Here is a 26,737-nt window from a genome sequence, read left to right as displayed (position 1 = left end):
CTGCCCCACCGAGGTGGCAGGAGGTTGCTCATGGGGGGGCTGCCGCACAAAGTGCTGCTTGGCTGCGGTGGCCGGCGGAGTCTGCCCAGCAGCAGCAAGGCTGCGCTACCCGGAGGGCACCTGCCTGGCGGCAGCAGGGCCCTTGTCACCGCTCTTTGTGACAGCCGCAGAACTGCCGGGTGCCAGGGCGGCCGCGGCCCCGCCATGCCCAGCAGCACAGGGACGACACAGCGTGGCAGTGTGCGGAGCTGCAGCAGGAGCAGTTGCGGCTCATCCACGGCTTTTCCGGCAGCCACAGGCCCTCGGCAGGGCCCAGGGCTTTCCCCGCAAGATCCCCTCACGGCAGCAGCAAGAGCGATGGTGCTGGGGCTTGGCAGCTCCGCAGGGCCCTCGGCGGCCCCGCAGCAGCAGCAGCAGCATAGAGGTCCCTGGCAGAGCAGCTCTCCGCCGGAGCCCCACGAGGTTTGCACACCTGCGCTGCACCAGGCAGGTGAGTGAGCCGGCGCTGCGGGGCACCCCAGTTCGGGGGGCACTGAGCCCGCCCGGCTCTGCCGTGGCCTCCTGTCTGCTGCAGCCCGTGCCTGGGGGCACCAAGCCAGGTGGGCGCTGGGGCTCGCTGGGGCTGCAAGCTGGGGCTCTGCGATTGGCACCAGCCAGCCCCAGGATGCCCCCGGGGGCGACAGGAGCCCCGGGCACAGGGATCCTGCTCCAGGGCCCGCGGCACAGGCAGCCAGAGGCCGCTCAGCTCGCAGCAGCAAGTGCTGCTGCAGGGCAGGGACAGCTTTGGGCTGTCTGCAAGAGAGGTCCCAGCCCGGGGACACCGGCGGCATTTCTCAACCTTGCTGCTCTCCAGCTTCGCCCCTGCCTGCTGGGGGGTCCTTTGCTCTGCTCTCTGCTGCCAGCACCTACAGCTCTCCCTCTTCTCTCTCTCTGCTGGAGCCAGGTTCTTCTGCCTGCAGCCAGATGGGGGTGCCAGCAGAGCAGCAGGAAGCTCCGCAGCCCAGCCAGGCCTTTCCCAGAGCTACAGGACAGGTATGGACAGACCCGGACACCTGCTTTGTGCCCACACCTCTCACCGGCTCCTTCTATGCTCACACAGGCCTTCCTGGAGGGTCGAGCTGCTGCCCTGCAGGCACCCCACACCAGCATGGCATCATCTCCCTTTGCTTGGTCCCTGCAGGCTCCGAGTGCTCTGGATGATGTGCTGCAGGCGATGCTGGTTGATTCGCACACCTCCAGCATCCGGGAGCTGCAGAATGCACTGCAGGTCTGCCACGTACAGGGACTGCGCTTCCCATGGCTCTGTCTCTCACGCTGAAGGAACGGGACCCCTCCAAACTGAGCACCCCACACACCCCACTCCACCCTCGCCAGACCTGGCAACGAAGAGCATGCTGCAGCACAGCGGCCAGCTCCCTCAGAGAAGCAGGAGGCTTCTGCTCCATGCCCCTCTTTCTGACCGCTCCCTGTCTCTTGGGTACGGGCAGAGGCCAGCCCCCCTCCTCACAGGGCTTTGGTGCGGTGGCAAAGGGCTGCTCACTGCCCCTCCTCAACAACAGCCTCTGCTCCTCCCAAACCTTGCCCTGGCACCAAAGCCCTGTGAGGAGTTGCACCCTCCTCTGCTCTGCTCTCGAGGACCAGGGCATCAGCTGGGGGGCTGCGGATGCTCTGCACTGCCTCTACAGATTGCTCGGCAGTGAGAGAGGAAGACGAAGTGCCATGGCTTGGGGCCCTCCGGGCACAGACAGGTGCCCAAGCAAAGCGCTGCGCTACCTTGCCACTCTCCTCAGCTCCAGGAAGCAGCAAGAAACCCTTCCAGGCTGCAGCACGGCAGCAGCTGTGCTGCATTCGCCCCAGGGCCCAGGCAGCCCAGCACCTCCGGGGCATGGGGGAAGCCTGACCCATGTAGCTCTCCCCTCTCAGGGCTTTGGTCCTACTGCAGATGGGAAAATGCCGTTGAACTTACCGCCTGGTCTGGATCCCGGGAAGCAACTTCCCCTCTCCAACTTTGACAGCGCTTAGATCCTCCCAGCGAACTCTGCTGCTCCCCATATACCATTGACCTGCTCTGGTGCTGCCAGCCATGCGTTGCTCCCCACCCCTTTCTGGCTCCCATCTCATCATTTCTAGCATGACTGTCCTTGCCGGGAAAAAGCTGCTCCTTCTAACCGGTCCCATCCTCTCTTGCTTCTGCTCCCTCAGTGCTTTTCAGCATCCCACCACGCACCACTCTGAAAGGGTCTTTTTCCAGGGAGAGGCCTCTGCTCTCAGTGGTCGGACTGCCTGATCACAAATTTCTGTGGGCTGAAGGCATAACTGTAGTAACCTGTGGCAGCCTGTGTGTTCCTAATGTTCACTGAAAGGTATATTCCATGCTTGCCTCCCTTTCCTCCTTGCTGCATCACTGCACAAAACTAACCCATTTTAACGGAACTACATACTATTTCCTAACCACGTCTCAACGGTGTCCGCTGCAAATATCCTGAGTTTGAAACTCAATGCATTATTCTAGCTAACTGGCCTGCAAACTCGCCTCTACTCACAGCCTGAGCCGGAGTCTGCCCATCTCCCACACCCCATTGCGGGCTAAAGGTGACAGAAAGCAAATTTTGCCTCTAGGGACACTCCCCAGTGCCTGGCGTTTAGGTCTTTCTGAAGGAAGAGAACAGACCGTCTATACAGCAGCTAACAGGAGCAATAGCGGTGCCATGCAGCAGCCTGGTCTGTGAGCCATTCATTACGCATAGAGATTATTCATGAGAAGATTCATGAGAGATTCAGCCTGGAAGTTCAAAGCGGGCTTGCAGAACTAATGCTCAGTACCCTTAATATACGTGGTGTCCGTATGCAGCCTCACATTGCTTTAGTCTTTCTCTACTGTGAGGTCCTTTCTTTTAAATTCTGACAGGACTCTGTGCAGGCCTCCTCCAGAGCTGTTCTCTGTTCTGATTGCATAACCCAAAAGAAAGAAGAAAGAGCAGCTTGTGTGCAGATTTCCCCCTCCATACAGCTATCCATAAAGAGTAAATTTCATTTTTAGATAAAAAAAAAAATGATCTCAAAGGGAAACTGCAGCAAATATAAACCTCTACACCTCTGAGCACTTTTCTCATTAGGCAGTTCACATATTCATTTTGGAGCAGTTGCTGCACTGGCAGTTTCCCCTCCCTAATCCAGAATTCTGTCTTCCTTATTAATTCTGTATCTCATCTTCCTTAGAGCTACACCAGTTATGTTTGTTCACAACTAGCTAGAGAGCGGGTTAGTAATCTGTGTTGATGTGCTTGTAATGGGCAAATGTAGCCGTGACGCTGACATCCTAGCCATCGCACGAGCAATGTGGCACCCAAGGACGGTGTGCTCTATGGAAAAGAGAATGTGCCACATCCTGAGCTGTATGTTGTAGCCTCTGCCTCCTCACAACTACCGAGTTGTTGAGCAGCTGCTCTGCAAGAACACACTGAGTAGCTACTTCAAATGGGAGTCCATTCACTGGCTGGTGTTACTACTGTTTAGCCATCCTGATCACCCAACCTGATCCGGTATAGAGAAACTCGGAGAGGGATAGGATCAGCACAGAATCAGCTGCAAGAGCCATCTTGCGCTGGGAAATGACATGGTCAGAACCAAAGGCGTAAATTCAGCTGTATGTTGAATTTTGATTCATAAAGTTTGGTCACTTCTGGATAAGGAAGGGAAGTGAGAACTCTGACTGGTGTTTTGCGGAAACGAGAATGTCTACGGCATGCCGCTGTCCAGCATAATTCAGCTAAAGAACTCTGCTTTCCTCCAGGGCTGCTGATGCCTCAGGCACTTCAGACGTCCTCGGATCTGATGGGACAGAGGAGAAGTGGAGTTCAAGCTGCAGAAAGCTGCTAACCAGCCCAAATATGAGAATTTCACTGGCTAGAAGAGGCAAAGTAAGCCACTCGTTTGTGGCCAGCTCAGGATTTGGGCTCCTAGAGTACAGGAGAGAAGTGAAGCGGCTGATGACAGCCTGCTCGGGTTTATTAGCCAAGAGAGTATGGCAGACTATTGCCAAGAATTCCCTGACAGTAAGGATGTTAATTTACTAGCTTGCTCTGATTTCTCTGGTGTCAGGAGCTTGGCAAATATGAGTGGAGGTAAATTGCTTGGCGTAACGAGACATCTACACAGTCACACACACTAGCCACTAGCACATCTAACCTCAATGATGGGCTGGCCTGGGAGGTCATGGTGCTATTGCTCTTGAGCTACCAAAGCGCAGGACCTTCTGCGGTGAGAGGCCTGGTGCTGGACAAAACCCAGTTAATTAGATACTCCTGCTCCTGGAGGGTCACAGTCTCCACAGTGGCAGGCTCCTGCAGACTAGCTTGGCTTTGCTCTGCCCCACTCTCCACCTCCACATCTCATTCCTAGCTGCGAGAGTTCTGCTAGCCCAGGCCCTTTGTTTCCTGGGAAGGAAAATCCCGTTTTCTGGCCAGCGATTTGTGCCACAGGTGTTGGGGTAGGGTAGAGAAGGGGGCAGGGTAGGTAGCCACAGGAGGAAAGCACTTTGGGCTGGGAGTTTAGTGGGTCCAGAGGACGGAAGCAGGTACTAGTCTCCCTCTTGCTGAAGCAAGGCTTAGCACTATCTCTATCTTGCACCAAAGCCACAGAGTAAACATCTTGAGATAAGGGACAAACAACTGTCTCTGCAAGAGAGGGAGGCGAAAGACAGCTCCTGAGAATCCCTCCCCAGAAGCTCCTGTAACACAGAGTCAGCTTAAATCCTCTGCTTGGACCATGGAACCGCCACCATAGCCCAGTGCTTACACGACTTTCAAGGCCACCCTTGTGCTAAAGCTTTGGCCAAGGTTACAGATCTCCACAGAATAAATCTTCCCCTAGACCTCTCGTGAGGTCCCAGGCACAGGCCTGGGAAGCTGGTACCCAGGTGCAGAAGAACGGGTCTGTGGCAGCAATCAGGCACCCACAACCCGTGCGGTGGAAATACCGACAGATTGATTGAATGCTACCTGGCGTCGGATATGATATGTTGTGATTGCTAATCGTCGCCGCACGCCGAGACAGCTGTTGACGTACAACGCGCAGGGGCAATGGTGGTACAGGCATTAACCTTGTGGTTTGCAGTACTCCCCTGAGCAGTAACTACTCAGTCAGAGGTAGGGTCACACTTCAAAAATCATGACGTTCAGGTGTAACATGGGTCTTCCACCCAAGCCACAGGCCAGCAGCTCGCTGGAGCACGTGAGCATATTGTTGAAGGTGGAACCAAACACACGTAGGAAAGCAAGCTCTCCGCAATAACCCTGAGGCACCGTGTGACACTCAGCAACAGCCTCCTGGAACGACCGCAAGGGACCAATTGCAACTCACGCCCTGCCCGTTCCACACCCAGAGGATCCACTCATCATTCAACCCGAAGGAAGCTCTAAGCCCCTTACAAACTCTTGAGGCACCATGCTCCAAGCAGGCATTACCTCTTCCATCAGCCTCACAGAGCTCAGACTATGGCTGTGTTAGGGCAGAGGTTGTCCGAGGGACTATCGGTAAAGAGCTCTGCCACTTGGCTTGCAGTCTACACCGGGACAGCCTGGATTCCTGCCGTGGGCACAGGTGAAAGGAGCGGCAGGGGCAGACGGAGGCTTGGTCATGGCTTTTTCACACTGCGACACACACCCAGAGGTGCAGGGCTTATGCCAAAACTGCGTCCCCGAACGGGAGGCTGGAGCGGGTGAGGTTGCTTCTGGTCTGCCCCACCGAGGTGGCAGGAGGTTGCTCATGGGGGGGCTGCCGCACAAAGTGCTGCTTGGCTGCGGTGGCCGGCGGAGTCTGCCCAGCAGCAGCAAGGCTGCGCTACCCGGAGGGCACCTGCCTGGCGGCAGCAGGGCCCTTGTCACCGCTCTTTGTGACAGCCGCAGAACTGCCGGGTGCCAGGGCGGCCGCGGCCCCGCCATGCCCAGCAGCACAGGGACGACACAGCGTGGCAGTGTGCGGAGCTGCAGCAGGAGCAGTTGCGGCTCATCCACGGCTTTTCCGGCAGCCACAGGCCCTCGGCAGGGCCCAGGGCTTTCCCCGCAAGATCCCCTCACGGCAGCAGCAAGAGCGATGGTGCTGGGGCTTGGCAGCTCCGCAGGGCCCTCGGCGGCCCCGCAGCAGCAGCAGCAGCATAGAGGTCCCTGGCAGAGCAGCTCTCCGCCGGAGCCCCACGAGGTTTGCACACCTGCGCTGCACCAGGCAGGTGAGTGAGCCGGCGCTGCGGGGCACCCCAGTTCGGGGGGCACTGAGCCCGCCCGGCTCTGCCGTGGCCTCCTGTCTGCTGCAGCCCGTGCCTGGGGGCACCAAGCCAGGTGGGCGCTGGGGCTCGCTGGGGCTGCAAGCTGGGGCTCTGCGATTGGCACCAGCCAGCCCCAGGATGCCCCCGGGGGCGACAGGAGCCCCGGGCACAGGGATCCTGCTCCAGGGCCCGCGGCACAGGCAGCCAGAGGCCGCTCAGCTCGCAGCAGCAAGTGCTGCTGCAGGGCAGGGACAGCTTTGGGCTGTCTGCAAGAGAGGTCCCAGCCCGGGGACACCGGCGGCATTTCTCAACCTTGCTGCTCTCCAGCTTCGCCCCTGCCTGCTGGGGGGTCCTTTGCTCTGCTCTCTGCTGCCAGCACCTACAGCTCTCCCTCTTCTCTCTCTCTGCTGGAGCCAGGTTCTTCTGCCTGCAGCCAGATGGGGGTGCCAGCAGAGCAGCAGGAAGCTCCGCAGCCCAGCCAGGCCTTTCCCAGAGCTACAGGACAGGTATGGACAGACCCGGACACCTGCTTTGTGCCCACACCTCTCACCGGCTCCTTCTATGCTCACACAGGCCTTCCTGGAGGGTCGAGCTGCTGCCCTGCAGGCACCCCACACCAGCATGGCATCATCTCCCTTTGCTTGGTCCCTGCAGGCTCCGAGTGCTCTGGATGATGTGCTGCAGGCGATGCTGGTTGATTCGCACACCTCCAGCATCCGGGAGCTGCAGAATGCACTGCAGGTCTGCCACGTACAGGGACTGCGCTTCCCATGGCTCTGTCTCTCACGCTGAAGGAACGGGACCCCTCCAAACTGAGCACCCCACACACCCCACTCCACCCTCGCCAGACCTGGCAACGAAGAGCATGCTGCAGCACAGCGGCCAGCTCCCTCAGAGAAGCAGGAGGCTTCTGCTCCATGCCCCTCTTTCTGACCGCTCCCTGTCTCTTGGGTACGGGCAGAGGCCAGCCCCCCTCCTCACAGGGCTTTGGTGCGGTGGCAAAGGGCTGCTCACTGCCCCTCCTCAACAACAGCCTCTGCTCCTCCCAAACCTTGCCCTGGCACCAAAGCCCTGTGAGGAGTTGCACCCTCCTCTGCTCTGCTCTCGAGGACCAGGGCATCAGCTGGGGGGCTGCGGATGCTCTGCACTGCCTCTACAGATTGCTCGGCAGTGAGAGAGGAAGACGAAGTGCCATGGCTTGGGGCCCTCCGGGCACAGACAGGTGCCCAAGCAAAGCGCTGCGCTACCTTGCCACTCTCCTCAGCTCCAGGAAGCAGCAAGAAACCCTTCCAGGCTGCAGCACGGCAGCAGCTGTGCTGCATTCGCCCCAGGGCCCAGGCAGCCCAGCACCTCCGGGGCATGGGGGAAGCCTGACCCATGTAGCTCTCCCCTCTCAGGGCTTTGGTCCTACTGCAGATGGGAAAATGCCGTTGAACTTACCGCCTGGTCTGGATCCCGGGAAGCAACTTCCCCTCTCCAACTTTGACAGCGCTTAGATCCTCCCAGCGAACTCTGCTGCTCCCCATATACCATTGACCTGCTCTGGTGCTGCCAGCCATGCGTTGCTCCCCACCCCTTTCTGGCTCCCATCTCATCATTTCTAGCATGACTGTCCTTGCCGGGAAAAAGCTGCTCCTTCTAACCGGTCCCATCCTCTCTTGCTTCTGCTCCCTCAGTGCTTTTCAGCATCCCACCACGCACCACTCTGAAAGGGTCTTTTTCCAGGGAGAGGCCTCTGCTCTCAGTGGTCGGACTGCCTGATCACAAATTTCTGTGGGCTGAAGGCATAACTGTAGTAACCTGTGGCAGCCTGTGTGTTCCTAATGTTCACTGAAAGGTATATTCCATGCTTGCCTCCCTTTCCTCCTTGCTGCATCACTGCACAAAACTAACCCATTTTAACGGAACTACATACTATTTCCTAACCACGTCTCAACGGTGTCCGCTGCAAATATCCTGAGTTTGAAACTCAATGCATTATTCTAGCTAACTGGCCTGCAAACTCGCCTCTACTCACAGCCTGAGCCGGAGTCTGCCCATCTCCCACACCCCATTGCGGGCTAAAGGTGACAGAAAGCAAATTTTGCCTCTAGGGACACTCCCCAGTGCCTGGCGTTTAGGTCTTTCTGAAGGAAGAGAACAGACCGTCTATACAGCAGCTAACAGGAGCAATAGCGGTGCCATGCAGCAGCCTGGTCTGTGAGCCATTCATTACGCATAGAGATTATTCATGAGAAGATTCATGAGAGATTCAGCCTGGAAGTTCAAAGCGGGCTTGCAGAACTAATGCTCAGTACCCTTAATATACGTGGTGTCCGTATGCAGCCTCACATTGCTTTAGTCTTTCTCTACTGTGAGGTCCTTTCTTTTAAATTCTGACAGGACTCTGTGCAGGCCTCCTCCAGAGCTGTTCTCTGTTCTGATTGCATAACCCAAAAGAAAGAAGAAAGAGCAGCTTGTGTGCAGATTTCCCCCTCCATACAGCTATCCATAAAGAGTGAATTTCATTTTTAGATAAAAAAAAAAATGATCTCAAAGGGAAACTGCAGCAAATATAAACCTCTACACCTCTGAGCACTTTTCTCATTAGGCAGTTCACATATTCATTTTGGAGCAGTTGCTGCACTGGCAGTTTCCCCTCCCTAATCCAGAATTCTGTCTTCCTTATTAATTCTGTATCTCATCTTCCTTAGAGCTACACCAGTTATGTTTGTTCACAACTAGCTAGAGAGCGGGTTAGTAATCTGTGTTGATGTGCTTGTAATGGGCAAATGTAGCCGTGACGCTGACATCCTAGCCATCGCACGAGCAATGTGGCACCCAAGGACGGTGTGCTCTATGGAAAAGAGAATGTGCCACATCCTGAGCTGTATGTTGTAGCCTCTGCCTCCTCACAACTACCGAGTTGTTGAGCAGCTGCTCTGCAAGAACACACTGAGTAGCTACTTCAAATGGGAGTCCATTCACTGGCTGGTGTTACTACTGTTTAGCCATCCTGATCACCCAACCTGATCCGGTATAGAGAAACTCGGAGAGGGATAGGATCAGCACAGAATCAGCTGCAAGAGCCATCTTGCGCTGGGAAATGACATGGTCAGAACCAAAGGCGTAAATTCAGCTGTATGTTGAATTTTGATTCATAAAGTTTGGTCACTTCTGGATAAGGAAGGGAAGTGAGAACTCTGACTGGTGTTTTGCGGAAACGAGAATGTCTACGGCATGCCGCTGTCCAGCATAATTCAGCTAAAGAACTCTGCTTTCCTCCAGGGCTGCTGATGCCTCAGGCACTTCAGACGTCCTCGGATCTGATGGGACAGAGGAGAAGTGGAGTTCAAGCTGCAGAAAGCTGCTAACCAGCCCAAATATGAGAATTTCACTGGCTAGAAGAGGCAAAGTAAGCCACTCGTTTGTGGCCAGCTCAGGATTTGGGCTCCTAGAGTACAGGAGAGAAGTGAAGCGGCTGATGACAGCCTGCTCGGGTTTATTAGCCAAGAGAGTATGGCAGACTATTGCCAAGAATTCCCTGACAGTAAGGATGTTAATTTACTAGCTTGCTCTGATTTCTCTGGTGTCAGGAGCTTGGCAAATATGAGTGGAGGTAAATTGCTTGGCGTAACGAGACATCTACGCAGTCACACACACTAGCCACTAGCACATCTAACCTCAATGATGGGCTGGCCTGGGAGGTCATGGTGCTATTGCTCTTGAGCTACCAAAGCGCAGGACCTTCTGCGGTGAGAGGCCTGGTGCTGGACAAAACCCAGTTAATTAGATACTCCTGCTCCTGGAGGGTCACAGTCTCCACAGTGGCAGGCTCCTGCAGACTAGCTTGGCTTTGCTCTGCCCCACTCTCCACCTCCACATCTCATTCCTAGCTGCGAGAGTTCTGCTAGCCCAGGCCCTTTGTTTCCTGGGAAGGAAAATCCCGTTTTCTGGCCAGCGATTTGTGCCACAGGTGTTGGGGTAGGGTAGAGAAGGGGGCAGGGTAGGTAGCCACAGGAGGAAAGCACTTTGGGCTGGGAGTTTAGTGGGTCCAGAGGACGGAAGCAGGTACTAGTCTCCCTCTTGCTGAAGCAAGGCTTAGCACTATCTCTATCTTGCACCAAAGCCACAGAGTAAACATCTTGAGATAAGGGACAAACAACTGTCTCTGCAAGAGAGGGAGGCGAAAGACAGCTCCTGAGAATCCCTCCCCAGAAGCTCCTGTAACACAGAGTCAGCTTAAATCCTCTGCTTGGACCATGGAACCGCCACCATAGCCCAGTGCTTACACGACTTTCAAGGCCACCCTTGTGCTAAAGCTTTGGCCAAGGTTACAGATCTCCACAGAATAAATCTTCCCCTAGACCTCTCGTGAGGTCCCAGGCACAGGCCTGGGAAGCTGGTACCCAGGTGCAGAAGAACGGGTCTGTGGCAGCAATCAGGCACCCACAACCCGTGCGGTGGAAATACCGACAGATTGATTGAATGCTACCTGGCGTCGGATATGATATGTTGTGATTGCTAATCGTCGCCGCACGCCGAGACAGCTGTTGACGTACAACGCGCAGGGGCAATGGTGGTACAGGCATTAACCTTGTGGTTTGCAGTACTCCCCTGAGCAGTAACTACTCAGTCAGAGGTAGGGTCACACTTCAAAAATCATGACGTTCAGGTGTAACATGGGTCTTCCACCCAAGCCACAGGCCAGCAGCTCGCTGGAGCACGTGAGCATATTGTTGAAGGTGGAACCAAACACACGTAGGAAAGCAAGCTCTCCGCAATAACCCTGAGGCACCGTGTGACACTCAGCAACAGCCTCCTGGAACGACCGCAAGGGACCAATTGCAACTCACGCCCTGCCCGTTCCACACCCAGAGGATCCACTCATCATTCAACCCGAAGGAAGCTCTAAGCCCCTTACAAACTCTTGAGGCACCATGCTCCAAGCAGGCATTACCTCTTCCATCAGCCTCACAGAGCTCAGACTATGGCTGTGTTAGGGCAGAGGTTGTCCGAGGGACTATCGGTAAAGAGCTCTGCCACTTGGCTTGCAGTCTACACCGGGACAGCCTGGATTCCTGCCGTGGGCACAGGTGAAAGGAGCGGCAGGGGCAGACGGAGGCTTGGTCATGGCTTTTTCACACTGCGACACACACCCAGAGGTGCAGGGCTTATGCCAAAACTGCGTCCCCGAACGGGAGGCTGGAGCGGGTGAGGTTGCTTCTGGTCTGCCCCACCGAGGTGGCAGGAGGTTGCTCATGGGGGGGCTGCCGCACAAAGTGCTGCTTGGCTGCGGTGGCCGGCGGAGTCTGCCCAGCAGCAGCAAGGCTGCGCTACCCGGAGGGCACCTGCCTGGCGGCAGCAGGGCCCTTGTCACCGCTCTTTGTGACAGCCGCAGAACTGCCGGGTGCCAGGGCGGCCGCGGCCCCGCCATGCCCAGCAGCACAGGGACGACACAGCGTGGCAGTGTGCGGAGCTGCAGCAGGAGCAGTTGCGGCTCATCCACGGCTTTTCCGGCAGCCACAGGCCCTCGGCAGGGCCCAGGGCTTTCCCCGCAAGATCCCCTCACGGCAGCAGCAAGAGCGATGGTGCTGGGGCTTGGCAGCTCCGCAGGGCCCTCGGCGGCCCCGCAGCAGCAGCAGCAGCATAGAGGTCCCTGGCAGAGCAGCTCTCCGCCGGAGCCCCACGAGGTTTGCACACCTGCGCTGCACCAGGCAGGTGAGTGAGCCGGCGCTGCGGGGCACCCCAGTTCGGGGGGCACTGAGCCCGCCCGGCTCTGCCGTGGCCTCCTGTCTGCTGCAGCCCGTGCCTGGGGGCACCAAGCCAGGTGGGCGCTGGGGCTCGCTGGGGCTGCAAGCTGGGGCTCTGCGATTGGCACCAGCCAGCCCCAGGATGCCCCCGGGGGCGACAGGAGCCCCGGGCACAGGGATCCTGCTCCAGGGCCCGCGGCACAGGCAGCCAGAGGCCGCTCAGCTCGCAGCAGCAAGTGCTGCTGCAGGGCAGGGACAGCTTTGGGCTGTCTGCAAGAGAGGTCCCAGCCCGGGGACACCGGCGGCATTTCTCAACCTTGCTGCTCTCCAGCTTCGCCCCTGCCTGCTGGGGGGTCCTTTGCTCTGCTCTCTGCTGCCAGCACCTACAGCTCTCCCTCTTCTCTCTCTCTGCTGGAGCCAGGTTCTTCTGCCTGCAGCCAGATGGGGGTGCCAGCAGAGCAGCAGGAAGCTCCGCAGCCCAGCCAGGCCTTTCCCAGAGCTACAGGACAGGTATGGACAGACCCGGACACCTGCTTTGTGCCCACACCTCTCACCGGCTCCTTCTATGCTCACACAGGCCTTCCTGGAGGGTCGAGCTGCTGCCCTGCAGGCACCCCACACCAGCATGGCATCATCTCCCTTTGCTTGGTCCCTGCAGGCTCCGAGTGCTCTGGATGATGTGCTGCAGGCGATGCTGGTTGATTCGCACACCTCCAGCATCCGGGAGCTGCAGAATGCACTGCAGGTCTGCCACGTACAGGGACTGCGCTTCCCATGGCTCTGTCTCTCACGCTGAAGGAACGGGACCCCTCCAAACTGAGCACCCCACACACCCCACTCCACCCTCGCCAGACCTGGCAACGAAGAGCATGCTGCAGCACAGCGGCCAGCTCCCTCAGAGAAGCAGGAGGCTTCTGCTCCATGCCCCTCTTTCTGACCGCTCCCTGTCTCTTGGGTACGGGCAGAGGCCAGCCCCCCTCCTCACAGGGCTTTGGTGCGGTGGCAAAGGGCTGCTCACTGCCCCTCCTCAACAACAGCCTCTGCTCCTCCCAAACCTTGCCCTGGCACCAAAGCCCTGTGAGGAGTTGCACCCTCCTCTGCTCTGCTCTCGAGGACCAGGGCATCAGCTGGGGGGCTGCGGATGCTCTGCACTGCCTCTACAGATTGCTCGGCAGTGAGAGAGGAAGACGAAGTGCCATGGCTTGGGGCCCTCCGGGCACAGACAGGTGCCCAAGCAAAGCGCTGCGCTACCTTGCCACTCTCCTCAGCTCCAGGAAGCAGCAAGAAACCCTTCCAGGCTGCAGCACGGCAGCAGCTGTGCTGCATTCGCCCCAGGGCCCAGGCAGCCCAGCACCTCCGGGGCATGGGGGAAGCCTGACCCATGTAGCTCTCCCCTCTCAGGGCTTTGGTCCTACTGCAGATGGGAAAATGCCGTTGAACTTACCGCCTGGTCTGGATCCCGGGAAGCAACTTCCCCTCTCCAACTTTGACAGCGCTTAGATCCTCCCAGCGAACTCTGCTGCTCCCCATATACCATTGACCTGCTCTGGTGCTGCCAGCCATGCGTTGCTCCCCACCCCTTTCTGGCTCCCATCTCATCATTTCTAGCATGACTGTCCTTGCCGGGAAAAAGCTGCTCCTTCTAACCGGTCCCATCCTCTCTTGCTTCTGCTCCCTCAGTGCTTTTCAGCATCCCACCACGCACCACTCTGAAAGGGTCTTTTTCCAGGGAGAGGCCTCTGCTCTCAGTGGTCGGACTGCCTGATCACAAATTTCTGTGGGCTGAAGGCATAACTGTAGTAACCTGTGGCAGCCTGTGTGTTCCTAATGTTCACTGAAAGGTATATTCCATGCTTGCCTCCCTTTCCTCCTTGCTGCATCACTGCACAAAACTAACCCATTTTAACGGAACTACATACTATTTCCTAACCACGTCTCAACGGTGTCCGCTGCAAATATCCTGAGTTTGAAACTCAATGCATTATTCTAGCTAACTGGCCTGCAAACTCGCCTCTACTCACAGCCTGAGCCGGAGTCTGCCCATCTCCCACACCCCATTGCGGGCTAAAGGTGACAGAAAGCAAATTTTGCCTCTAGGGACACTCCCCAGTGCCTGGCGTTTAGGTCTTTCTGAAGGAAGAGAACAGACCGTCTATACAGCAGCTAACAGGAGCAATAGCGGTGCCATGCAGCAGCCTGGTCTGTGAGCCATTCATTACGCATAGAGATTATTCATGAGAAGATTCATGAGAGATTCAGCCTGGAAGTTCAAAGCGGGCTTGCAGAACTAATGCTCAGTACCCTTAATATACGTGGTGTCCGTATGCAGCCTCACATTGCTTTAGTCTTTCTCTACTGTGAGGTCCTTTCTTTTAAATTCTGACAGGACTCTGTGCAGGCCTCCTCCAGAGCTGTTCTCTGTTCTGATTGCATAACCCAAAAGAAAGAAGAAAGAGCAGCTTGTGTGCAGATTTCCCCCTCCATACAGCTATCCATAAAGAGTAAATTTCATTTTTAGATAAAAAAAAAAATGATCTCAAAGGGAAACTGCAGCAAATATAAACCTCTACACCTCTGAGCACTTTTCTCATTAGGCAGTTCACATATTCATTTTGGAGCAGTTGCTGCACTGGCAGTTTCCCCTCCCTAATCCAGAATTCTGTCTTCCTTATTAATTCTGTATCTCATCTTCCTTAGAGCTACACCAGTTATGTTTGTTCACAACTAGCTAGAGAGCGGGTTAGTAATCTGTGTTGATGTGCTTGTAATGGGCAAATGTAGCCGTGACGCTGACATCCTAGCCATCGCACGAGCAATGTGGCACCCAAGGACGGTGTGCTCTATGGAAAAGAGAATGTGCCACATCCTGAGCTGTATGTTGTAGCCTCTGCCTCCTCACAACTACCGAGTTGTTGAGCAGCTGCTCTGCAAGAACACACTGAGTAGCTACTTCAAATGGGAGTCCATTCACTGGCTGGTGTTACTACTGTTTAGCCATCCTGATCACCCAACCTGATCCGGTATAGAGAAACTCGGAGAGGGATAGGATCAGCACAGAATCAGCTGCAAGAGCCATCTTGCGCTGGGAAATGACATGGTCAGAACCAAAGGCGTAAATTCAGCTGTATGTTGAATTTTGATTCATAAAGTTTGGTCACTTCTGGATAAGGAAGGGAAGTGAGAACTCTGACTGGTGTTTTGCGGAAACGAGAATGTCTACGGCATGCCGCTGTCCAGCATAATTCAGCTAAAGAACTCTGCTTTCCTCCAGGGCTGCTGATGCCTCAGGCACTTCAGACGTCCTCGGATCTGATGGGACAGAGGAGAAGTGGAGTTCAAGCTGCAGAAAGCTGCTAACCAGCCCAAATATGAGAATTTCACTGGCTAGAAGAGGCAAAGTAAGCCACTCGTTTGTGGCCAGCTCAGGATTTGGGCTCCTAGAGTACAGGAGAGAAGTGAAGCGGCTGATGACAGCCTGCTCGGGTTTATTAGCCAAGAGAGTATGGCAGACTATTGCCAAGAATTCCCTGACAGTAAGGATGTTAATTTACTAGCTTGCTCTGATTTCTCTGGTGTCAGGAGCTTGGCAAATATGAGTGGAGGTAAATTGCTTGGCGTAACGAGACATCTACACAGTCACACACACTAGCCACTAGCACATCTAACCTCAATGATGGGCTGGCCTGGGAGGTCATGGTGCTATTGCTCTTGAGCTACCAAAGCGCAGGACCTTCTGCGGTGAGAGGCCTGGTGCTGGACAAAACCCAGTTAATTAGATACTCCTGCTCCTGGAGGGTCACAGTCTCCACAGTGGCAGGCTCCTGCAGACTAGCTTGGCTTTGCTCTGCCCCACTCTCCACCTCCACATCTCATTCCTAGCTGCGAGAGTTCTGCTAGCCCAGGCCCTTTGTTTCCTGGGAAGGAAAATCCCGTTTTCTGGCCAGCGATTTGTGCCACAGGTGTTGGGGTAGGGTAGAGAAGGGGGCAGGGTAGGTAGCCACAGGAGGAAAGCACTTTGGGCTGGGAGTTTAGTGGGTCCAGAGGACGGAAGCAGGTACTAGTCTCCCTCTTGCTGAAGCAAGGCTTAGCACTATCTCTATCTTGCACCAAAGCCACAGAGTAAACATCTTGAGATAAGGGACAAACAACTGTCTCTGCAAGAGAGGGAGGCGAAAGACAGCTCCTGAGAATCCCTCCCCAGAAGCTCCTGTAACACAGAGTCAGCTTAAATCCTCTGCTTGGACCATGGAACCGCCACCATAGCCCAGTGCTTACACGACTTTCAAGGCCACCCTTGTGCTAAAGCTTTGGCCAAGGTTACAGATCTCCACAGAATAAATCTTCCCCTAGACCTCTCGTGAGGTCCCAGGCACAGGCCTGGGAAGCTGGTACCCAGGTGCAGAAGAACGGGTCTGTGGCAGCAATCAGGCACCCACAACCCGTGCGGTGGAAATACCGACAGATTGATTGAATGCTACCTGGCGTCGGATATGATATGTTGTGATTGCTAATCGTCGCCGCACGCCGAGACAGCTGTTGACGTACAACGCGCAGGGGCAATGGTGGTACAGGCATTAACCTTGTGGTTTGCAGTACTCCCCTGAGCAGTAACTACTCAGTCAGAGGTAGGGTCACACTTCAAAAATCATGACGTTCAGGTGTAACATGGGTCTTCCACCCAAGCCACAGGCCAGCAGCTCGCTGGAGCACGTGAGCATATTGTTGAAGGTGGAACCAAACACACGTAGGAAAGCAAGCTCTCCGCAATAACCCTGAGGCACCGTGTGACACTCAGCAACAGCCTCCTGGAACGACCGCAAGGGACCAATTGCAACTCACGCCCTGCCCGTTCCACACCCAGAGGATCCACTCATCATTCAACCCGAAGGAAGCTCTAAGCCCCTTACAAACTCTTGAGGCACCATGCTCCAAGCAGGCATTACCTCTTCCATCAGCCTCACAGAGCTCAGACTATGGCTGTGTTAGGGCAGAGGTTGTCCGAGGGACTATCGGTAAAGAGCTCTGCCACTTGGCTTGCAGTCTACACCGGGACAGCCTGGATTCCTGCCGTGGGCACAGGTGAAAGGAGCGGCAGGGGCAGACGGAGGCTTGGTCATGGCTTTTTCACACTGCGACACACACCCAGAGGTGCAGGGCTTATGCCAAAACTGCGTCCCCGAACGGGAGGCTGGAGCGGGTGAGGTTGCTTCTGGTCTGCCCCACCGAGGTGGCAGGAGGTTGCTCATGGGGGGGCTGCCGCACAAAGTGCTGCTTGGCTGCGGTGGCCGGCGGAGTCTGCCCAGCAGCAGCAAGGCTGCGCTACCCGGAGGGCACCTGCCTGGCGGCAGCAGGGCCCTTGTCACCGCTCTTTGTGACAGCCGCAGAACTGCCGGGTGCCAGGGCGGCCGCGGCCCCGCCATGCCCAGCAGCACAGGGACGACACAGCGTGGCAGTGTGCGGAGCTGCAGCAGGAGCAGTTGCGGCTCATCCACGGCTTTTCCGGCAGCCACAGGCCCTCGGCAGGGCCCAGGGCTTTCCCCGCAAGATCCCCTCACGGCAGCAGCAAGAGCGATGGTGCTGGGGCTTGGCAGCTCCGCAGGGCCCTCGGCGGCCCCGCAGCAGCAGCAGCAGCATAGAGGTCCCTGGCAGAGCAGCTCTCCGCCGGAGCCCCACGAGGTTTGCACACCTGCGCTGCACCAGGCAGGTGAGTGAGCCGGCGCTGCGGGGCACCCCAGTTCGGGGGGCACTGAGCCCGCCCGGCTCTGCCGTGGCCTCCTGTCTGCTGCAGCCCGTGCCTGGGGGCACCAAGCCAGGTGGGCGCTGGGGCTCGCTGGGGCTGCAAGCTGGGGCTCTGCGATTGGCACCAGCCAGCCCCAGGATGCCCCCGGGGGCGACAGGAGCCCCGGGCACAGGGATCCTGCTCCAGGGCCCGCGGCACAGGCAGCCAGAGGCCGCTCAGCTCGCAGCAGCAAGTGCTGCTGCAGGGCAGGGACAGCTTTGGGCTGTCTGCAAGAGAGGTCCCAGCCCGGGGACACCGGCGGCATTTCTCAACCTTGCTGCTCTCCAGCTTCGCCCCTGCCTGCTGGGGGGTCCTTTGCTCTGCTCTCTGCTGCCAGCACCTACAGCTCTCCCTCTTCTCTCTCTCTGCTGGAGCCAGGTTCTTCTGCCTGCAGCCAGATGGGGGTGCCAGCAGAGCAGCAGGAAGCTCCGCAGCCCAGCCAGGCCTTTCCCAGAGCTACAGGACAGGTATGGACAGACCCGGACACCTGCTTTGTGCCCACACCTCTCACCGGCTCCTTCTATGCTCACACAGGCCTTCCTGGAGGGTCGAGCTGCTGCCCTGCAGGCACCCCACACCAGCATGGCATCATCTCCCTTTGCTTGGTCCCTGCAGGCTCCGAGTGCTCTGGATGATGTGCTGCAGGCGATGCTGGTTGATTCGCACACCTCCAGCATCCGGGAGCTGCAGAATGCACTGCAGGTCTGCCACGTACAGGGACTGCGCTTCCCATGGCTCTGTCTCTCACGCTGAAGGAACGGGACCCCTCCAAACTGAGCACCCCACACACCCCACTCCACCCTCGCCAGACCTGGCAACGAAGAGCATGCTGCAGCACAGCGGCCAGCTCCCTCAGAGAAGCAGGAGGCTTCTGCTCCATGCCCCTCTTTCTGACCGCTCCCTGTCTCTTGGGTACGGGCAGAGGCCAGCCCCCCTCCTCACAGGGCTTTGGTGCGGTGGCAAAGGGCTGCTCACTGCCCCTCCTCAACAACAGCCTCTGCTCCTCCCAAACCTTGCCCTGGCACCAAAGCCCTGTGAGGAGTTGCACCCTCCTCTGCTCTGCTCTCGAGGACCAGGGCATCAGCTGGGGGGCTGCGGATGCTCTGCACTGCCTCTACAGATTGCTCGGCAGTGAGAGAGGAAGACGAAGTGCCATGGCTTGGGGCCCTCCGGGCACAGACAGGTGCCCAAGCAAAGCGCTGCGCTACCTTGCCACTCTCCTCAGCTCCAGGAAGCAGCAAGAAACCCTTCCAGGCTGCAGCACGGCAGCAGCTGTGCTGCATTCGCCCCAGGGCCCAGGCAGCCCAGCACCTCCGGGGCATGGGGGAAGCCTGACCCATGTAGCTCTCCCCTCTCAGGGCTTTGGTCCTACTGCAGATGGGAAAATGCCGTTGAACTTACCGCCTGGTCTGGATCCCGGGAAGCAACTTCCCCTCTCCAACTTTGACAGCGCTTAGATCCTCCCAGCGAACTCTGCTGCTCCCCATATACCATTGACCTGCTCTGGTGCTGCCAGCCATGCGTTGCTCCCCACCCCTTTCTGGCTCCCATCTCATCATTTCTAGCATGACTGTCCTTGCCGGGAAAAAGCTGCTCCTTCTAACCGGTCTCATCCTCTCTTGCTTCTGCTCCCTCAGTGCTTTTCAGCATCCCACCACGCACCACTCTGAAAGGGTCTTTTTCCAGGGAGAGGCCTCTGCTCTCAGTGGTCGGACTGCCTGATCACAAATTTCTGTGGGCTGAAGGCATAACTGTAGTAACCTGTGGCAGCCTGTGTGTTCCTAATGTTCACTGAAAGGTATATTCCATGCTTGCCTCCCTTTCCTCCTTGCTGCATCACTGCACAAAACTAACCCATTTTAACGGAACTACATACTATTTCCTAACCACGTCTCAACGGTGTCCGCTGCAAATATCCTGAGTTTGAAACTCAATGCATTATTCTAGCTAACTGGCCTGCAAACTCGCCTCTACTCACAGCCTGAGCCGGAGTCTGCCCATCTCCCACACCCCATTGCGGGCTAAAGGTGACAGAAAGCAAATTTTGCCTCTAGGGACACTCCCCAGTGCCTGGCGTTTAGGTCTTTCTGAAGGAAGAGAACAGACCGTCTATACAGCAGCTAACAGGAGCAATAGCGGTGCCATGCAGCAGCCTGGTCTGTGAGCCATTCATTACGCATAGAGATTATTCATGAGAAGATTCATGAGAGATTCAGCCTGGAAGTTCAAAGCGGGCTTGCAGAACTAATGCTCAGTACCCTTAATATACGTGGTGTCCGTATGCAGCCTCACATTGCTTTAGTCTTTCTCTACTGTGAGGTCCTTTCTTTTAAATTCTGACAGGACTCTGTGCAGGCCTCCTCCAGAGCTGTTCTCTGTTCTGATTGCATAACCCAAAAGAAAGAAGAAAGAGCAGCTTGTGTGCAGATTTCCCCCTCCATACAGCTATCCATAAAGAGTAAATTTCATTTTTAGATAAAAAAAAAAAATGATCTCAAAGGGAAACTGCAGCAAATATAAACCTCTACACCTCTGAGCACTTTTCTCATTAGGCAGTTCACATATTCATTTTGGAGCAGTTGCTGCACTGGCAGTTTCCCCTCCCTAATCCAGAATTCTGTCTTCCTTATTAATTCTGTATCTCATCTTCCTTAGAGCTACACCAGTTATGTTTGTTCACAACTAGCTAGAGAGCGGGTTAGTAATCTGTGTTGATGTGCTTGTAATGGGCAAATGTAGCCGTGACGCTGACATCCTAGCCATCGCACGAGCAATGTGGCACCCAAGGACGGTGTGCTCTATGGAAAAGAGAATGTGCCACATCCTGAGCTGTATGTTGTAGCCTCTGCCTCCTCACAACTACCGAGTTGTTGAGCAGCTGCTCTGCAAGAACACACTGAGTAGCTACTTCAAATGGGAGTCCATTCACTGGCTGGTGTTACTACTGTTTAGCCATCCTGATCACCCAACCTGATCCGGTATAGAGAAACTCGGAGAGGGATAGGATCAGCACAGAATCAGCTGCAAGAGCCATCTTGCGCTGGGAAATGACATGGTCAGAACCAAAGGCGTAAATTCAGCTGTATGTTGAATTTTGATTCATAAAGTTTGGTCACTTCTGGATAAGGAAGGGAAGTGAGAACTCTGACTGGTGTTTTGCGGAAACGAGAATGTCTACGGCATGCCGCTGTCCAGCATAATTCAGCTAAAGAACTCTGCTTTCCTCCAGGGCTGCTGATGCCTCAGGCACTTCAGACGTCCTCGGATCTGATGGGACAGAGGAGAAGTGGAGTTCAAGCTGCAGAAAGCTGCTAACCAGCCCAAATATGAGAATTTCACTGGCTAGAAGAGGCAAAGTAAGCCACTCGTTTGTGGCCAGCTCAGGATTTGGGCTCCTAGAGTACAGGAGAGAAGTGAAGCGGCTGATGACAGCCTGCTCGGGTTTATTAGCCAAGAGAGTATGGCAGACTATTGCCAAGAATTCCCTGACAGTAAGGATGTTAATTTACTAGCTTGCTCTGATTTCTCTGGTGTCAGGAGCTTGGCAAATATGAGTGGAGGTAAATTGCTTGGCGTAACGAGACATCTACGCAGTCACACACACTAGCCACTAGCACATCTAACCTCAATGATGGGCTGGCCTGGGAGGTCATGGTGCTATTGCTCTTGAGCTACCAAAGCGCAGGACCTTCTGCGGTGAGAGGCCTGGTGCTGGACAAAACCCAGTTAATTAGATACTCCTGCTCCTGGAGGGTCACAGTCTCCACAGTGGCAGGCTCCTGCAGACTAGCTTGGCTTTGCTCTGCCCCACTCTCCACCTCCACATCTCATTCCTAGCTGCGAGAGTTCTGCTAGCCCAGGCCCTTTGTTTCCTGGGAAGGAAAATCCCGTTTTCTGGCCAGCGATTTGTGCCACAGGTGTTGGGGTAGGGTAGAGAAGGGGGCAGGGTAGGTAGCCACAGGAGGAAAGCACTTTGGGCTGGGAGTTTAGTGGGTCCAGAGGACGGAAGCAGGTACTAGTCTCCCTCTTGCTGAAGCAAGGCTTAGCACTATCTCTATCTTGCACCAAAGCCACAGAGTAAACATCTTGAGATAAGGGACAAACAACTGTCTCTGCAAGAGAGGGAGGCGAAAGACAGCTCCTGAGAATCCCTCCCCAGAAGCTCCTGTAACACAGAGTCAGCTTAAATCCTCTGCTTGGACCATGGAACCGCCACCATAGCCCAGTGCTTACACGACTTTCAAGGCCACCCTTGTGCTAAAGCTTTGGCCAAGGTTACAGATCTCCACAGAATAAATCTTCCCCTAGACCTCTCGTGAGGTCCCAGGCACAGGCCTGGGAAGCTGGTACCCAGGTGCAGAAGAACGGGTCTGTGGCAGCAATCAGGCACCCACAACCCGTGCGGTGGAAATACCGACAGATTGATTGAATGCTACCTGGCGTCGGATATGATATGTTGTGATTGCTAATCGTCGCCGCACGCCGAGACAGCTGTTGACGTACAACGCGCAGGGGCAATGGTGGTACAGGCATTAACCTTGTGGTTTGCAGTACTCCCCTGAGCAGTAACTACTCAGTCAGAGGTAGGGTCACACTTCAAAAATCATGACGTTCAGGTGTAACATGGGTCTTCCACCCAAGCCACAGGCCAGCAGCTCGCTGGAGCACGTGAGCATATTGTTGAAGGTGGAACCAAACACACGTAGGAAAGCAAGCTCTCCGCAATAACCCTGAGGCACCGTGTGACACTCAGCAACAGCCTCCTGGAACGACCGCAAGGGACCAATTGCAACTCACGCCCTGCCCGTTCCACACCCAGAGGATCCACTCATCATTCAACCCGAAGGAAGCTCTAAGCCCCTTACAAACTCTTGAGGCACCATGCTCCAAGCAGGCATTACCTCTTCCATCAGCCTCACAGAGCTCAGACTATGGCTGTGTTAGGGCAGAGGTTGTCCGAGGGACTATCGGTAAAGAGCTCTGCCACTTGGCTTGCAGTCTACACCGGGACAGCCTGGATTCCTGCCGTGGGCACAGGTGAAAGGAGCGGCAGGGGCAGACGGAGGCTTGGTCATGGCTTTTTCACACTGCGACACACACCCAGAGGTGCAGGGCTTATGCCAAAACTGCGTCCCCGAACGGGAGGCTGGAGCGGGTGAGGTTGCTTCTGGTCTGCCCCACCGAGGTGGCAGGAGGTTGCTCATGGGGGGGCTGCCGCACAAAGTGCTGCTTGGCTGCGGTGGCCGGCGGAGTCTGCCCAGCAGCAGCAAGGCTGCGCTACCCGGAGGGCACCTGCCTGGCGGCAGCAGGGCCCTTGTCACCGCTCTTTGTGACAGCCGCAGAACTGCCGGGTGCCAGGGCGGCCGCGGCCCCGCCATGCCCAGCAGCACAGGGACGACACAGCGTGGCAGTGTGCGGAGCTGCAGCAGGAGCAGTTGCGGCTCATCCACGGCTTTTCCGGCAGCCACAGGCCCTCGGCAGGGCCCAGGGCTTTCCCCGCAAGATCCCCTCACGGCAGCAGCAAGAGCGATGGTGCTGGGGCTTGGCAGCTCCGCAGGGCCCTCGGCGGCCCCGCAGCAGCAGCAGCAGCATAGAGGTCCCTGGCAGAGCAGCTCTCCGCCGGAGCCCCACGAGGTTTGCACACCTGCGCTGCACCAGGCAGGTGAGTGAGCCGGCGCTGCGGGGCACCCCAGTTCGGGGGGCACTGAGCCCGCCCGGCTCTGCCGTGGCCTCCTGTCTGCTGCAGCCCGTGCCTGGGGGCACCAAGCCAGGTGGGCGCTGGGGCTCGCTGGGGCTGCAAGCTGGGGCTCTGCGATTGGCACCAGCCAGCCCCAGGATGCCCCCGGGGGCGACAGGAGCCCCGGGCACAGGGATCCTGCTCCAGGGCCAGCGGCACAGGCAGCCAGAGGCCGCTCAGCTCGCAGCAGCAAGTGCTGCTGCAGGGCAGGGACAGCTTTGGGCTGTCTGCAAGAGAGGTCCCAGCCCGGGGACACCGGCGGCATTTCTCAACCTTGCTGCTCTCCAGCTTCGCCCCTGCCTGCTGGGGGGTCCTTTGCTCTGCTCTCTGCTGCCAGCACCTACAGCTCTCCCTCTTCTCTCTCTCTGCTGGAGCCAGGTTCTTCTGCCTGCAGCCAGATGGGGGTGCCAGCAGAGCAGCAGGAAGCTCCGCAGCCCAGCCAGGCCTTTCCCAGAGCTACAGGACAGGTATGGACAGACCCGGACACCTGCTTTGTGCCCACACCTCTCACCGGCTCCTTCTATGCTCACACAGGCCTTCCTGGAGGGTCGAGCTGCTGCCCTGCAGGCACCCCACACCAGCATGGCATCATCTCCCTTTGCTTGGTCCCTGCAGGCTCCGAGTGCTCTGGATGATGTGCTGCAGGCGATGCTGGTTGATTCGCACACCTCCAGCATCCGGGAGCTGCAGAATGCACTGCAGGTCTGCCACGTACAGGGACTGCGCTTCCCATGGCTCTGTCTCTCACGCTGAAGGAACGGGACCCCTCCAAACTGAGCACCCCACACACCCCACTCCACCCTCGCCAGACCTGGCAACGAAGAGCATGCTGCAGCACAGCGGCCAGCTCCCTCAGAGAAGCAGGAGGCTTCTGCTCCATGCCCCTCTTTCTGACCGCTCCCTGTCTCTTGGGTACGGGCACAGGCCAGCCCCCCTCCTCACAGGGCTTTGGTGCGGTGGCAAAGGGCTGCTCACTGCCCCTCCTCAACAACAGCCTCTGCTCCTCCCAAACCTTGCCCTGGCACCAAAGCCCTGTGAGGAGTTGCACCCTCCTCTGCTCTGCTCTCGAGGACCAGGGCATCAGCTGGGGGGCTGCGGATGCTCTGCACTGCCTCTACAGATTGCTCGGCAGTGAGAGAGGAAGACGAAGTGCCATGGCTTGGGGCCCTCCGGGCACAGACAGGTGCCCAAGCAAAGCGCTGCGCTACCTTGCCACTCTCCTCAGCTCCAGGAAGCAGCAAGAAACCCTTCCAGGCTGCAGCACGGCAGCAGCTGTGCTGCATTCGCCCCAGGGCCCAGGCAGCCCAGCACCTCCGGGGCATGGGGGAAGCCTGACCCATGTAGCTCTCCCCTCTCAGGGCTTTGGTCCTACTGCAGATGGGAAAATGCCGTTGAACTTACCGCCTGGTCTGGATCCCGGGAAGCAACTTCCCCTCTCCAACTTTGACAGCGCTTAGATCCTCCCAGCGAACTCTGCTGCTCCCCATATACCATTGACCTGCTCTGGTGCTGCCAGCCATGCGTTGCTCCCCACCCCTTTCTGGCTCCCATCTCATCATTTCTAGCATGACTGTCCTTGCCGGGAAAAAGCTGCTCCTTCTAACCGGTCCCATCCTCTCTTGCTTCTGCTCCCTCAGTGCTTTTCAGCATCCCACCACGCACCACTCTGAAAGGGTCTTTTTCCAGGGAGAGGCCTCTGCTCTCAGTGGTCGGACTGCCTGATCACAAATTTCTGTGGGCTGAAGGCATAACTGTAGTAACCTGTGGCAGCCTGTGTGTTCCTAATGTTCACTGAAAGGTATATTCCATGCTTGCCTCCCTTTCCTCCTTGCTGCATCACTGCACAAAACTAACCCATTTTAACGGAACTACATACTATTTCCTAACCACGTCTCAACGGTGTCCGCTGCAAATATCCTGAGTTTGAAACTCAATGCATTATTCTAGCTAACTGGCCTGCAAACTCGCCTCTACTCACAGCCTGAGCCGGAGTCTGCCCATCTCCCACACCCCATTGCGGGCTAAAGGTGACAGAAAGCAAATTTTGCCTCTAGGGACACTCCCCAGTGCCTGGCGTTTAGGTCTTTCTGAAGGAAGAGAACAGACCGTCTATACAGCAGCTAACAGGAGCAATAGCGGTGCCATGCAGCAGCCTGGTCTGTGAGCCATTCATTACGCATAGAGATTATTCATGAGAAGATTCATGAGAGATTCAGCCTGGAAGTTCAAAGCGGGCTTGCAGAACTAATGCTCAGTACCCTTAATATACGTGGTGTCCGTATGCAGCCTCACATTGCTTTAGTCTTTCTCTACTGTGAGGTCCTTTCTTTTAAATTCTGACAGGACTCTGTGCAGGCCTCCTCCAGAGCTGTTCTCTGTTCTGATTGCATAACCCAAAAGAAAGAAGAAAGAGCAGCTTGTGTGCAGATTTCCCCCTCCATACAGCTATCCATAAAGAGTAAATTTCATTTTTAGATAAAAAAAAAAATGATCTCAAAGGGAAACTGCAGCAAATATAAACCTCTACACCTCTGAGCACTTTTCTCATTAGGCAGTTCACATATTCATTTTGGAGCAGTTGCTGCACTGGCAGTTTCCCCTCCCTAATCCAGAATTCTGTCTTCCTTATTAATTCTGTATCTCATCTTCCTTAGAGCTACACCAGTTATGTTTGTTCACAACTAGCTAGAGAGCGGGTTAGTAATCTGTGTTGATGTGCTTGTAATGGGCAAATGTAGCCGTGACGCTGACATCCTAGCCATCGCACGAGCAATGTGGCACCCAAGGACGGTGTGCTCTATGGAAAAGAGAATGTGCCACATCCTGAGCTGTATGTTGTAGCCTCTGCCTCCTCACAACTACCGAGTTGTTGAGCAGCTGCTCTGCAAGAACACACTGAGTAGCTACTTCAAATGGGAGTCCATTCACTGGCTGGTGTTACTACTGTTTAGCCATCCTGATCACCCAACCTGATCCGGTATAGAGAAACTCGGAGAGGGATAGGATCAGCACAGAATCAGCTGCAAGAGCCATCTTGCGCTGGGAAATGACATGGTCAGAACCAAAGGCGTAAATTCAGCTGTATGTTGAATTTTGATTCATAAAGTTTGGTCACTTCTGGATAAGGAAGGGAAGTGAGAACTCTGACTGGTGTTTTGCGGAAACGAGAATGTCTACGGCATGCCGCTGTCCAGCATAATTCAGCTAAAGAACTCTGCTTTCCTCCA

Source organism: Rhea pennata, chromosome Z (genome assembly GCF_028389875.1).
Source record: "Rhea pennata isolate bPtePen1 chromosome Z, bPtePen1.pri, whole genome shotgun sequence".
In the NCBI taxonomy this organism is placed as follows: domain Eukaryota; kingdom Metazoa; phylum Chordata; class Aves; order Rheiformes; family Rheidae; genus Rhea; species Rhea pennata.
The sequence above is the reverse complement of the archived record's forward strand: the minus strand, read 5'-3'. Positions refer to the sequence as shown.